General features: G+C 43.0%; 18 non-coding genes across 18 annotated transcripts; all 18 read right to left on the bottom strand.

Moving 5' to 3' along the window:
• Window positions 1-53: 53 nt before the first annotated feature.
• Window positions 54-126, bottom strand: trnam-cau (transfer RNA methionine (anticodon CAU)). The gene has a single exon. It is a non-coding gene; the product is annotated as a tRNA-Met (tRNA).
• A 312-nt stretch (window positions 127-438) lies between these two features.
• Window positions 439-511, bottom strand: trnam-cau (transfer RNA methionine (anticodon CAU)). The gene has a single exon. It is a non-coding gene; the product is annotated as a tRNA-Met (tRNA).
• Window positions 512-822: 311 nt separating this feature from the next.
• trnam-cau (transfer RNA methionine (anticodon CAU)) lies at window positions 823-895 on the bottom strand. The gene has a single exon. It is a non-coding gene; the product is annotated as a tRNA-Met (tRNA).
• Window positions 896-1,206: 311 nt separating this feature from the next.
• trnam-cau (transfer RNA methionine (anticodon CAU)) lies at window positions 1,207-1,279 on the bottom strand. The gene has a single exon. It is a non-coding gene; the product is annotated as a tRNA-Met (tRNA).
• Window positions 1,280-1,590: 311 nt separating this feature from the next.
• On the bottom strand, window positions 1,591-1,663 carry trnam-cau (transfer RNA methionine (anticodon CAU)). Its single transcript has one exon. It is a non-coding gene; the product is annotated as a tRNA-Met (tRNA).
• A 311-nt stretch (window positions 1,664-1,974) lies between these two features.
• Window positions 1,975-2,048, bottom strand: trnam-cau (transfer RNA methionine (anticodon CAU)). The gene has a single exon. It is a non-coding gene; the product is annotated as a tRNA-Met (tRNA).
• Window positions 2,049-2,358: 310 nt separating this feature from the next.
• On the bottom strand, window positions 2,359-2,431 carry trnam-cau (transfer RNA methionine (anticodon CAU)). The gene has a single exon. It is a non-coding gene; the product is annotated as a tRNA-Met (tRNA).
• Window positions 2,432-3,126: 695 nt separating this feature from the next.
• On the bottom strand, window positions 3,127-3,199 carry trnam-cau (transfer RNA methionine (anticodon CAU)). Its single transcript has one exon. It is a non-coding gene; the product is annotated as a tRNA-Met (tRNA).
• Window positions 3,200-3,733: 534 nt separating this feature from the next.
• On the bottom strand, window positions 3,734-3,806 carry trnam-cau (transfer RNA methionine (anticodon CAU)). Its single transcript has one exon. It is a non-coding gene; the product is annotated as a tRNA-Met (tRNA).
• Window positions 3,807-4,118: 312 nt separating this feature from the next.
• On the bottom strand, window positions 4,119-4,191 carry trnam-cau (transfer RNA methionine (anticodon CAU)). Its single transcript has one exon. It is a non-coding gene; the product is annotated as a tRNA-Met (tRNA).
• Window positions 4,192-4,502: 311 nt separating this feature from the next.
• trnam-cau (transfer RNA methionine (anticodon CAU)) lies at window positions 4,503-4,575 on the bottom strand. The gene has a single exon. It is a non-coding gene; the product is annotated as a tRNA-Met (tRNA).
• Window positions 4,576-5,270: 695 nt separating this feature from the next.
• Window positions 5,271-5,343, bottom strand: trnam-cau (transfer RNA methionine (anticodon CAU)). The gene has a single exon. It is a non-coding gene; the product is annotated as a tRNA-Met (tRNA).
• Window positions 5,344-5,877: 534 nt separating this feature from the next.
• On the bottom strand, window positions 5,878-5,950 carry trnam-cau (transfer RNA methionine (anticodon CAU)). The gene has a single exon. It is a non-coding gene; the product is annotated as a tRNA-Met (tRNA).
• A 544-nt stretch (window positions 5,951-6,494) lies between these two features.
• Window positions 6,495-6,567, bottom strand: trnam-cau (transfer RNA methionine (anticodon CAU)). Its single transcript has one exon. It is a non-coding gene; the product is annotated as a tRNA-Met (tRNA).
• Window positions 6,568-6,878: 311 nt separating this feature from the next.
• Window positions 6,879-6,951, bottom strand: trnam-cau (transfer RNA methionine (anticodon CAU)). Its single transcript has one exon. It is a non-coding gene; the product is annotated as a tRNA-Met (tRNA).
• A 545-nt stretch (window positions 6,952-7,496) lies between these two features.
• Window positions 7,497-7,569, bottom strand: trnam-cau (transfer RNA methionine (anticodon CAU)). Its single transcript has one exon. It is a non-coding gene; the product is annotated as a tRNA-Met (tRNA).
• Window positions 7,570-7,881: 312 nt separating this feature from the next.
• trnam-cau (transfer RNA methionine (anticodon CAU)) lies at window positions 7,882-7,955 on the bottom strand. The gene has a single exon. It is a non-coding gene; the product is annotated as a tRNA-Met (tRNA).
• A 310-nt stretch (window positions 7,956-8,265) lies between these two features.
• On the bottom strand, window positions 8,266-8,338 carry trnam-cau (transfer RNA methionine (anticodon CAU)). Its single transcript has one exon. It is a non-coding gene; the product is annotated as a tRNA-Met (tRNA).
• Between the last annotated feature and the right edge of the window lie 5,117 nt (window positions 8,339-13,455).

Genomic DNA, 13,455 nt, shown 5'->3' on the forward strand with positions numbered 1-13,455 from the left:
GCATACTCTTTTTACTCCAATTTTAACTGAAGATGTTTGGGAAAAGGTAGTGATGCCCTGTATGAGGTTTGAACTCATGACCTTCAGATTATGAGACTGACGCGCTACCAACTGCGCTAACAAGGCCACATGCAACCTGGAAGCAAAGACTGAAAGGTGGAATTGTCCAATGGGCTCAAACTCGTACATGAAAATAGACTGGTTGAACAAATGTTGAAAAAATGTCCAAGAAGTTGACTTTTTTGGACTGCAACTATGACGAAAGAAGACATTCCCCTTGAACACTTTCCATGAATGAGTCTTGAACTCATGACCTTCAGATTATGAGGTAAGAGGTGGGGAAGTAAAGCCAATTTGTGGAAAAAGCGGTTGTACAAGGATTCGTCCATACTCTCTTTACACCAATTTTAACTGAAGATGTTTGGGAAAAGATAGCGGTGCCCTGTATGAGGTTTGAACTCATGACCTTCAGATTATGAGATTGACGCGCTACCAACTGCGCTAACAAGGCCACATGCAAACTGGAAGCAAAGACTGAAAGGTGGATGGTCCAACGGGCTCAAACCCGTACATGAAAATAGGCTGGTTGAACGAATGTTGAAAAACTGTCCAAGAAGTTGACTTTTTTGGACTGCAACTATGACGAAAGAAGACATTCCCCTTGAACACTTGCCCTGAATGAGGTTTGAACTCATGACCTTTAGATTATGAGGTACGACGTGGGGAAATAAAGGCAACACGTAGAAAAAGCAGTTGTACAAGGATTCGTGCATACTCTCTTTACAACATTTTTAACTGAAGATGTTTGGGAAAAGGCAGTAATGCCCTGTATGAGGTTTGAACTCATGACCTTCAGATTATGAGACTGACGCGCTACCAACTGCGCTAACAAGGCCACATGCAAATTGGAAGCAAAGACTGGAAGGTGGATGGTCCAACGGGCTCAAACCCGTACATGAAAATAGGCTGGTTGAACGAATGTTGAAAAACTGTCCAAGAAGTTGACTTTTTTGGACTGCAACTATGACGAAAGAAGACATTCCCCTTGAACACTTGCCCTGAATGAGGTTTGAACTCATGACCTTTAGATTATGAGGTACGACGTGGGGAAATAAAGGCAACACGTAGAAAAAGCAGTTGTACAAGGATTCGTGCATACTCTCTTTACAACATTTTTAACTGAAGATGTTTGGGAAAAGGTAGTAATGCCCTGTATGAGGTTTGAACTCATGACCTTCAGATTATGAGACTGACGCGCTACCAACTGCGCTAACAAGGCCACATGCAAATTGGAAGCAAAGACTGGAAGGTGGATGGTCCAACGGGCTCAAACCCGTACATGAAAATAGGCTGGTTGAACGAATGTTGAAAAACTGTCCAAGAAGTTGACTTTTTTGGACTGCAACTATGACGAAAGAAGACATTCCCCTTGAACACTTGCCCTGAATGAGGTTTGAACTCATGACCTTTAGATTATGAGGTACGACGTGGGGAAATAAAGGCAACACGTAGAAAAAGCAGTTGTACAAGGATTCGTGCATACTCTCTTTACAACATTTTTAACTGAAGATGTTTGGGAAAAGGCAGTAATGCCCTGTATGAGGTTTGAACTCATGACCTTCAGATTATGAGACTGACGCGCTACCAACTGCGCTAACAAGGCCACATGCAAATTGGAAGCAAAGACTGGAAGGTGGATGGTCCAACGGGCTCAAACCCGTACATGAAAATAGGCTGGTTGAACGAATGTTGAAAAACTGTCCAAGAAGTTGACTTTTTTGGACTGCAACTATGACGAAAGAAGACATTCCCCTTGAACACTTGCCCTGAATGAGGTTTGAACTCATGACCTTTAGATTATGAGGTACGACGTGGGGAAATAAAGGCAACACGTAGAAAAAGCAGTTGTACAAGGATTCGTGCATACTCTCTTTACAACATTTTTAACTGAAGATGTTTGGGAAAAGGCAGTAATGGCCTGTATGAGGTTTGAACTCATGACCTTCAGATTATGAGACTGACGCGCTACCAACTGCGCTAACAAGGCCACATGCAAATTGGAAGCAAAGACTGGAAGGTGGATGGTCTAACGGGCTCAAACCCGTACATGAAAATAGGCTGGTTGAACGAATGTTGAAAAACTGTCCAAGAAGTTGACTTTTTTGGACTGCAACTATGACGAAAGAAGACATTCCCCTTGAACACTTGCCCTGAATGAGGTTTGAACTCATGACCTTTAGATTATGAGGTACGACGTGGGGAAATAAAGGCAACACGTAGAAAAAGCAGTTGTACAAGGATTCGTGCATACTCTCTTTACAACATTTTTAACTGAAGATGTTTGGGAAAAGGTAGTAATGCCCTGTATGAGGTTTGAACTCATGACCTTCAGATTATGAGACTGACGCGCTACCAACTGCGCTAACAAGGCCACATGAAAATTGGAAGCAAAGACTGGAAGGTGGATGGTCCAACGGGCTCAAACCCGTACATGAAAATAGGCTGGTTGAATGAATGTTGAAAAACTGTCCAAGAAGTTGACTTTTTTGGACTGCAACTATGACGAAAGAAGACATTCCCCTTGAACACTTGCCATGAACGAGGCTTGGACTCATGACCTTCAGATTATGAGACTGACGCGCTACCAACTGCGCTAACAAGGCCACATGCAAACTGGAAGCAAAGACTGAAAGGTAAAATTGTTCAATGGGCTCAAACCCATACAGGAATATAGGCTGGTTGAACGAATGTTGGAAAGTTGTCCAAGAAGTTGACTTTTTTGGACTGCAACTATGACGAAAGAAGACATTCCCCTTGAACACTTTCCATGAATGAGTCTTGAACTCATGACCTTCAGATTATGAGGTAAGAGGTGGGGAAGTAAGCCAATTTGTGGAAAAAGCGGTTGTACAAGGATTCGTCCATACTCTCTTTACACCAATTTTAACTGAAGATGTTTGGGAAAAGACAGCGGTGCCCTGTATGAGGTTTGAACTCATGACCTTCAGATTATGAGGTACGACGCGGGGAAATAAAGCCAACACGTGGAAAAAGCGGTTGTACAAGGATTCATGCATACTCTCTTTACACCAATTTTAACCGAAGGGGTTTGGGAAAAGGTAGTAATGCCCTGTATGAGGTTTGAACTCATGACCTTCAGATTATGAGACTGACGCGCTACCAACTGCGCTAACAAGGCCACATGCAAACTGGAAGCAAAGACTGAAAGGTGGAATTGTCCAATGGGCTCAAACCCGTACAGGAATATAGGCTGGTTGAACGAATGTTGAAAAGTTGTCAAAAAAGTTGACTTTTTCGGACTGCAACTAGGACAAAAGAAGACATTACCCTTGAACATTTGCCCTGAACCCATGACCTTCAGATTATGAGATTTACGCGCTACCAACTGCGCTAACAAGGCCACATGCAAAGTGGAAGCAAAGACCGAAAGGTGGAATTGTCCAATGGGCTCAAACCCGTACATGAAAATAGACTGGTTGAACAAATGTTGAAAAACTGTCCAAGAAGTTGACTTTTTTGGACTGCAACTATGACGAAAGAAGACATTCCCCTTGAACACTTGCCCTGAATGAGGTTTGAACTCATGACCTTTAGATTATGAGGTACGACGTGGGGAAATAAAGGCAACACGTAGAAAAAGCAGTTGTACAAGGATTCGTGCATACTCTCTTTACAACATTTTTAACTGAAGATGTTTGGGAAAAGGTAGTAATGCCCTGTATGACGTTTGAACTCATGACCTTCAGATTATGAGACTGACGCGCTACCAACTGCGCTAACAAGGCCACATGCAAACTGGAAGCAAAGACTGAAAGGTAAAATTGTTCAATGGGCTCAAACCCATACAGGAATATAGGCTGGTTGAACGAATGTTGGAAAGTTGTCAAAAAAGTCGACTTTTTCGGACTGCAACTAGGACGAAAGAACACATTACCATTGAACACTTGCCATGAATGAGTCTTGAACTCATGACCTTCAGATTATGAGGTAAGAGGTGGAGAAGTAAAGCCAATTTGTGGAAAAAGCGGTTGTACAAGGATTCGTCCATACTCTCTTTACACCAATTTTAACTGAAGATGTTTGGGAAAAGGTAGCAGTGCCCTGTATGAGGTTTGAACTCATGACCTTCAGATTATGAGACTGACACGCTACCAACTGCGCTAACAAGGCCACATGCAAATTGGAAGCAAAGACTGGAAGGTGGATGGTCCAACGGGCTCAAACCCGTACATGAAAATAGGCTGGTTGAACGAATGTTGAAAAACTGTCCAAGAAGTTGACTTTTTTGGACTGCAACTATGACGAAAGAAGACATTCCCCTTGAACACTTGCCCTGAATGAGGTTTAAACTCATGACCTTTAGATTATGAGGTACGACGTGGGGAAATAAAGGCAACACGTAGAAAAAGCAGTTGTACAAGGATTCGTGCATACTCTCTTTACAACATTTTTAACTGAAGATGTTTGGGAAAAGGCAGTAATGCCCTGTATGAGGTTTGAACTCATGACCTTCAGATTATGAGACTGACGCGCTACCAACTGCGCTAACAAGGCCACATGAAAATTGGAAGCAAAGACTGGAAGGTGGATGGTCCAACGGGCTCAAACCCGTACATGAAAATAGGCTGGTTGAATGAATGTTGAAAAACTGTCCAAGAAGTTGACTTTTTTGGACTGCAACTATGACGAAAGAAGACATTCCCCTTGAACACTTGCCATGAATGAGGCTTGGACTCATGACCTTCAGATTATGAGACTGACGCGCTACCAACTGCGCTAACAAGGCCACATGCAAACTGGAAGCAAAGACTGAAAGGTAAAATTGTTCAATGGGCTCAAACCCATACAGGAATATAGGCTGGTTGAACGAATGTTGGAAAGTTGTCCAAGAAGTTGACTTTTTTGGACTGCAACTATGACGAAAGAAGACATTCCCCTTGAACACTTTCCATGAATGAGTCTTGAACTCATGACCTTCAGATTATGAGGTAAGAGGTGGGGAAGTAAGCCAATTTGTGGAAAAAGCGGTTGTACAAGGATTCGTCCATACTCTCTTTACACCAATTTTAACTGAAGATGTTTGGGAAAAGACAGCGGTGCCCTGTATGAGGTTTGAACTCATGACCTTCAGATTATGAGGTACGACGCGGGGAAATAAAGCCAACACGTGGAAAAAGCGGTTGTACAAGGATTCATGCATACTCTCTTTACACCAATTTTAACCGAAGGGGTTTGGGAAAAGGTAGTAATGCCCTGTATGAGGTTTGAACTCATGACCTTCAGATTATGAGACTGACGCGCTACCAACTGCGCTAACAAGGCCACATGCAAACTGGAAGCAAAGACTGAAAGGTGGAATTGTCCAATGGGCTCAAACCCGTACAGGAATATAGGCTGGTTGAACGAATGTTGAAAAGTTGTCAAAAAAGTTGACTTTTTCGGACTGCAACTAGGACAAAAGAAGACATTACCCTTGAACATTTGCCCTGAACCCATGACCTTCAGATTATGAGATTTACGCGCTACCAACTGCGCTAACAAGGCCACATGCAAAGTGGAAGCAAAGACCGAAAGGTGGAATTGTCCAATGGGCTCAAACCCGTACATGAAAATAGACTGGTTGAACAAATGTTGAAAAACTGTCCAAGAAGTTGACTTTTTTGGACTGCAACTATGACGAAAGAAGACATTCCCCTTGAACACTTGCCCTGAATGAGGTTTGAACTCATGACCTTTAGATTATGAGGTACGACGTGGGGAAATAAAGGCAACACGTAGAAAAAGCAGTTGTACAAGGATTCGTGCATACTCTCTTTACAACATTTTTAACTGAAGATGTTTGGGAAAAGGTAGTAATGCCCTGTATGAGGTTTGAACTCATGACCTTCAGATTATGAGACTGACGCGCTACCAACTGCGCTAACAAGGCCACATGCAAATTGGAAGCAAAGACTGGAAGGTGGATGGTCCAACGGGCTCAAACCCGTACATGAAAATAGGCTGGTTGAATGAATGTTGAAAAACTGTCCAAGAAGTTGACTTTTTTGGACTGCAACTATGACGAAAGAAGACATTCCCCTTGAACACTTGCCATGAATGAGGCTTGGACTCATGACCTTCAGATTATGAGACTGACGCGCTACCAACTGCGCTAACAAGGCCACATGCAAACTGGAAGCAAAGACTGAAAGGTAAAATTGTTCAATGGGCTCAAACCCATACAGGAATATAGGCTGGTTGAACGAATGTTGGAAAGTTGTCCAAGAAGTTGACTTTTTTGGACTGCAACTATGACGAAAGAAGACATTCCCCTTGAACACTTTCCATGAATGAGGCTTGAACTCATGACCTTCAGATTATGAGGTAAGAGGTGGGGAAGTAAAGCCAATTTGTGGAAAAAGCGGTTGTACAAGGATTCGTCCATACTCTCTTTACACCAATTTTAACTGAAGATGTTTGGGAAAAGATAGCGGTGCCCTGTATGAGGTTTGAACTCATGACCTTCAGATTATGAGACTGACGCGCTACCAACTGCGCTAACAAGGCCACATGCAAACTGGAAGCAAAGACTGAAAGGTGGATGGTCCAACGGGCTCAAACCCGTACAGGAATATAGGCTGGTTGAACGAATGTTGAAAAGTTGTCAAAAAAGTTGACTTTTTCGGACTGCAACTAGGACGAAAGAACACATTACCCGTGAACACTTGCCCTGTATGAGGTTTGAACCCATGACCTTCAGATTATGAGGTACGACGCGGGGAAATAAAGCCAACACGTGGAAAAAGCGGTTGTACAAGGATTCATGCATACTCTCTTTACACCAATTTTAACCGAAGTGGTTTGGGAAAAGGTAGTAATGCCCTGTATGAGGTTTGAACTCATGACCTTCAGATTATGAGACTGACACGCTACCAACTGCGCTAACAAGGCCACATGCAAACTGGAAGCAAAGACTGAAAGGTGGAATTGTCCAATGGGTTCAAACCCGTACAGGAATATAGGCTGGTTGAACGAATGTTGAAAAGTTGTCAAAAAAGTTGACTTTTTCGGACTGCAACTAGGACAAAAGAAGACATTACCCTTGAACATTTGCCCTGTATGAGCCTTGAACCCATGACCTTCAGATTATGAGATTTACGCGCTACCAACTGCGCTAACAAGGCCACATGCAAAGTGGAAGCAAAGACTGAAAGGTGGAATTGTCCAATGGGCTCAAACCCGTACATGAAAATAGACTGGTTGAACAAATGTTGAAAAACTGTCCAAGAAGTTGACTTTTTTGGACTGCAACTATGACGAAAGAAGACATTCCCCTTGAACACTTGCCCTGAATGAGGTTTGAACTCATGACCTTTAGATTATGAGGTACGATGTGGGGAAATAAAGGCAACACGTGGAAAAAGCAGTTGTACAAGGATTCGTGCATACTCTCTTTACAACATTTTTAACTGAAGATGTTTGGGAAAAGGTAGTAATGCCCTGTATGACGTTTGAACTCATGACCTTCAGATTATGAGACTGACGCGCTACCAACTGCGCTAACAAGGCCACATGCAAACTGGAAGCAAAGACTGAAAGGTAAAATTGTTCAATGGGCTCAAACCCATACAGGAATATAGGCTGGTTGAACGAATGTTGGAAAGGTGTCAAAAAAGTCGACTTTTTCGGACTGCAACTAGGACGAAAGAACACATTACCATTGAACACTTGCCATGAATGAGGCTTGAACTCATGACCTTCAGATTATGAGGTAAGAGGTGGGGAAGTAAAGCCAATTTGTGGAAAAAGCGGTTGTACAAGGATTCGTCCATACTCTCTTTACACCAATTTTAACTGAAGATGTTTGGGAAAAGGTAGCGGTGCCCTGTATGAGGTTTGAACTCATGACCTTCAGATTATGAGACTGACACGCTACCAACTGCGCTAACAAGGGCACATGCAACCTGGAAGCAAAGACTGAAAGGTGGATTGTCCAACGGGCTCAAACCCGTACAGGAATATAGGCTGGATGAACGAATGTTGAAAAGTTGTCAAAAAAGTTGACTTTTTCGGACTGTAACTAGGATGAAAGAACACATTACCCGTGAACACTTGCCCTGTATGAGGTTTGAACCCATGACCTTCAGATTATGAGGTACGACGCGGGGAAATAAAGCCAACACGTGGAAAAAGCGGTTGTACAAGGATTCATGCATACTCTCTTTACACCAATTTTAACCGAAGGGGTTTGGGAAAAGGTAGTAATGCCCTGTATGAGGTTTGCACTCATGACCTTCAGATTATGAGACGGACGCGCTACCAACTGCGCTAACAAGGCCACATGCAAACTGGAAGCAAAGACTGAAAGGTGGAATTGTCCAATGGGCTGAAACCCGTACAGGAATATATGCTGGTTGAACGAATGTTGATAAGTTGTCAAAAAAGTTGACTTTTTCGGACTGCAACTAGGACGAAAGAAGACATTACCCTTGAACATTTGCCCTGTATGAGCCTTGAACCCATGACCTTCAGATTATGAGATTTACGCGCTACCAACTGCGCTAACAAGGCCACATGCAAAGTGGAAGCAAAGACTGAAAGGTGGAATTGTCCAATGGGCTCAAACCCGTACATGGAAATAGACTGGTTGAACAAATGTTGAAAAACTGTCCAAGAAGTTGACTTTTTCGGACTGCAACAATGACGAAAGAAACAAACTGAAAGCAAACACTGTAAGGTGGAATGGTCCAATGGGCTCAAACCCGTACATGAAAATAGGCTTGTTGAACTAATGTTGACACTTTTAAGAAGTTGACTTTTTCGGATTGCAACTATAACCAAAGAAAACATTTCCCTTGAACATATAAGACAGTTATTCGCATGCTTACTCTGTTCATTAGGGTTTTGAGGTCGGAGGTGGGGAAGTAAAGCCAAGAAGTGACTGATTCGGCTGTACGTGCGTTTGTGCATATTTTCCTTACACCAGTTTTAACTGACGATGTTTGGAAAAATAAAGCCATGCCCTGTATGAGGCTTTAACTTATGACCCTCACATGCTATTCACGACAAATCTTTTTTGTAAAGGTGCTCATGTTGGAGGTGCGGAAGGTAAGCCAAGAAGTGACTGAACTGGCCAGTGGTGTATATATGGCATATTCCCACTTCTTTTTCAGTCAGTTTTGCGTCTACCCACTTCCAAATCCTCAATTTTGCGTCTACCCACATCTGACTCCTCCTGGACGCGCAGTTTTTGCGCACCATTGAGCCAGATGACATTTACTGTCCATAACACATAAATACTTTTACGTCTCTTAAAAATATTTTTTTTCCCTTGTATTATTCTGACCTTTCTTCTCATAAATACAACATTTTTGTTTTGGAAAAACACAACTTTTGCGCACAAAAATGTTCTTTATTCCTATAATACTATACATACGCCATATTAATATATATTACACCATATTCCACCTTTATCTGATGGATATTTCTTCCAACACGTCAACCATAAACCAAACTAATACATGAAAATAGCTATATAATAACGAAGCTATTTAAAAGATGACTTTTTCAGACTGCAATTTCCCGAGAACTCTGACCAATTTAAGATAGCTTTTCGCACAATGTTTTTCTCGTAGTATGCTAACAAAGCATTTTCAGTATCATTGGCTATTGCATGACACATTGGTTTTACACATTGTGTTTTGCTTGGACAGATTACATGTTACATTAACCACATTGTGTTTTGGTAGAGTACTGCACACATTTGAATAATGTTACATTTAATCATTAGTTTCCAAGTATTTGCTGGAATGAATTAAGTTTGTTCACAGTTAAACAATATGTTACACTGACCAGTAAAATCGGTCAGTGGCATTTACACTTTTACAATATGATGTATATTGATAGTCACAAGGTAAAAATGGGAACAACAACCTACTTTTTGGTACTGATAAAAAAAAAACCCTGATGCTTAATGTTTTGCTAGGATGTTTTTGAACCATTGTATAAATGAGGGCAGATAAATGAACTTTGCCGTTTTTTCTGTGAAAGAAAGCAAAAAAACTGACTGAATTGGCGATATGTGTGTTTGTATATAATTAGCTTGAATCAACTTGAAATGAGGTTAGAGAAAAGACAGGTGTGTGACAGGTGCTACCTACTGAGACAGCACTATGGCTTTTTTTCTGTTGCTTTGTACAAGAGTGCAATGCATCCCTCCATTAGTTATACTATACAACACTAACTTACATCTTATATACAGTATAAGTGTTTAAGTGTTAGTTTTATGCTAATTTTGTTTTCAGGTCCAATCAATACTTCCTGTTCAAACAATTAAGACTTCGTATTTATCGTACTTAATTTTGTACAAAGTCTGTGCATGCCACGTGCAGGCGAGAAGTTCTTCCAAGCTAAACAGCAGTCACACATTTTTGTTGTGATTTAAGAGTAAGTATATTATTTCCCTTTCGTTTTACATTTGATATTTTATAGCTTCATAAACATTTTGGTCTTGTCTATTTGACACCGACGTTGCTGTTTGTGGTTATCTAGAATTTTCCTTTGTAGCTATTCATTCAATGCCATAATATTTAGTTAGGTGCTGTCGAGACAAAATCTTTTTCCATCTGACCAGAGTTTCGCTTCAATGTACGGTAATAAAACAAATAGCAACATCTAATATAACACGTTTCAAATCAGATAGTTATTTACATTGAGTGGAAAACAGATTCAGAGTTAAAACTTTTGACAGGCAATTGTATTGAAGCTATTTTATGGACACAAGTGCTCATTTAACTATTTAATAATTAAAAAAAAAAAAAGTACCAAATTATCACTTGCACCAAATATAACATTATATATATGTATATATGTACTTTTGGGATAATATTCAACTTGGACTGCTGTAAAACATGCAGAGCTTGAATTATGTAGTTTTTTATAAGGAAGCGCCTATATATAAATATTAAATGACCATTTAAAAAAAGGAATGGCTTACATATTGTGCATATTTGTTAGTGGGGTTTTCATACAATTAGCTGTGGGCGGGAATCCAAAAGTGTCTGTTTCAGGTCAGTAAAATGTGCCTTAAAATAAAACAAACAGAATGTGCATCACTCTGTCATTTTTCAGTTCTTTCGCTAACCATTGACACAACGAGGCTGTTTTGGACTCAGACGCAGAGGAAGAAGTGGAGGGTAAGGCAGCTTTTAATTAACAAAACAAAAGCTCTTCAATGAGAGAGGAAAAATAACGACTATACAAACATTAACTGAAAGCGCTCCAAAAGGGAGGAAGTTCACAACTACATTCAAAAACAAAAATCACTCTATGACTAAACAAAACTAAGCTATACAAAATTACAAACAAAGGTTCTCTCACGAGACAAGGCAAATAAAGGCAACAAGGCAATTGGATATCCAGGCTGTGGTCTATGGCAGGCTTCAGTGGCTCAAACGAAAACACTTCGGCACAAGACAGGGAAAACGCAGACTATTTAACACATGAGGGTAATGGGGAACAGGTGGAAACAATCAGGGATCAGGGTTGACACAGACACCACACGAGGAAGGGCAAGTGACCTGAAACGAGAGGAGTCAGACTTTTCACAATAAAACAGGAAATGACAAGACACCCTCACCGCGGTGTGACAGTACCCCTCCCCCTAAGGCCGACTCCTGACGGCCCAGGCTGGTCAGGATGCTCCCTAAAAAAAGTCTTCAATTAGAGAGTCATCCATGATGAAGCGGGAAGGTATCCACTGTCTTTCCTCAGGCCCATACCCCTCCCAGTCCACCAAGAACTGCCTGCCCCGGCCCCGCTTGCGGACGGCCAGCAATCGCTTGACTTTGTAGACGGGCCCCCCATCCACAATCACAGGAGGCGGCGGGGGCGTAGGAGCCGGAACCAGAGAACTCTCCTTGACTGGCTTGACTTGGCTTACGTGGAACGTTGGGTGAACACGCAAGGACCGAGGCAGGCGAAGACGGACCGCGGCCGGGTTGATCACCTTGGAGATGGGGTATGGGCCCACAAACCGAGGCGCCAACTTTTGGCATGGCACCTTTAAATGCAGATGTTTGGCTGACAACCACTTTGTTCCCTGGCTGGTATACTGGAGCAGGTCTCCTTTTCCGATCCGCTGCTCGCTTGCCTCTGTCCCTCTGGCGCTCCAGAACCTGCCGAGCGGCTGCCCAGACGCGATGGCAACGACGGACCAAGGCATGGGCTGAGGGAACAGAGGCCTCAGACTCTAGGTTAGGAAAAAAAGGAGGGTCGTATCCAAAAACGCATTTGAAGGGGGTGAGTCCAGTAGCAGAGGTGGGCAGGGAGTTATGGGCAAACTCAACCCAAACCAGGTGTTTGCTCCACGATGCCGGGTTCTGAGATACAAGGCACCGTAAACCGGTTTCCAGCTGCTGGTTGAGACGTTCCGACTGACCGTTAGCCTCAGGGTGGTACCCTGAGGTTAGGCTGGCTTTGGCGCCTATTAGGCGGCAAAATTCCTTCCAAAAGCGTGACACAAACTGGGGCCCCCGATCCGACACAATGTCTCTAGGGAACCCGTAAACTCGAAAAACTTGTTTAATCATGACCTCAGCCGTTTCCTTGGCTGAGGGAAGCTTTGACAAGGCTAAGAATCGGACCATCTTAGAAAATCGGTCAACTACTGTGAGAACGGTGGTCTTTCCTTTGGAGAGAGGAAGTCCCGTGACAAAATCCAGGGAAATTTCAGCCCATGGTCGAAGAGGCTGTAGCAGACCCATGCGCGATCTGGTGGATGTCTTGTTTCGAGCACATACCGAGCAGGCCTCGATGTACTCCCGGACCTCCGGCTCCATGGAAGGCCACCAGAAACGCCGGGAGTTGCCGTAAATTGTCCGTCGAACTCCCGGATGACAGGATAGAAGTGAGGTGTGACCCCAATGGATCACCTGTGGTCGCAGCTGCTCTGGAACAAATAGCCTATTCGCCGGGCACCCTTTTGGTGGGGTTGCCTCCCCGTTGGCTTGTTTCACTTCTCTCTCGATAGGCCATGTCACGGCTCCAATCACACAGTCCGGCGAAAGGATGGTCTCTGGTTCCTTAGTTACAGGCTCAGGATCGTAGAGACGGGACAGGGCGTCGGGTTTGACGTTTTGGGACCCTGGCCTGTAAGTGAGAGAGAAGGAAAACCGATTGAAGAACAGTGCCCATCGGGCCTGGCGTGAGTTGAGTCTCTTGGCTTTGCGTATATATTCCAGGTTCTTGTGATCGGTCCAGACCACGAATGGATGCTTTGCCCCCTCAAGCCAGTGCCTCCACTCTTCCAGAGCAAGCTTGACGGCCAGAAGCTCTTTGTCCCCAACGTCATAGTTCCGCTCGGCCTTGGATAATCGTCGTGAAAAGAATGCGCAGGGGTGCATCTTTCCATCCTTCTCTGCGCGTTGAGACAGGACAGCTCCGATCCCCTCATTG

This window comes from Vanacampus margaritifer, chromosome 3, assembly GCF_051991255.1.
Source record: "Vanacampus margaritifer isolate UIUO_Vmar chromosome 3, RoL_Vmar_1.0, whole genome shotgun sequence".
Taxonomy (NCBI): Eukaryota; Metazoa; Chordata; class Actinopteri; order Syngnathiformes; family Syngnathidae; genus Vanacampus; species Vanacampus margaritifer.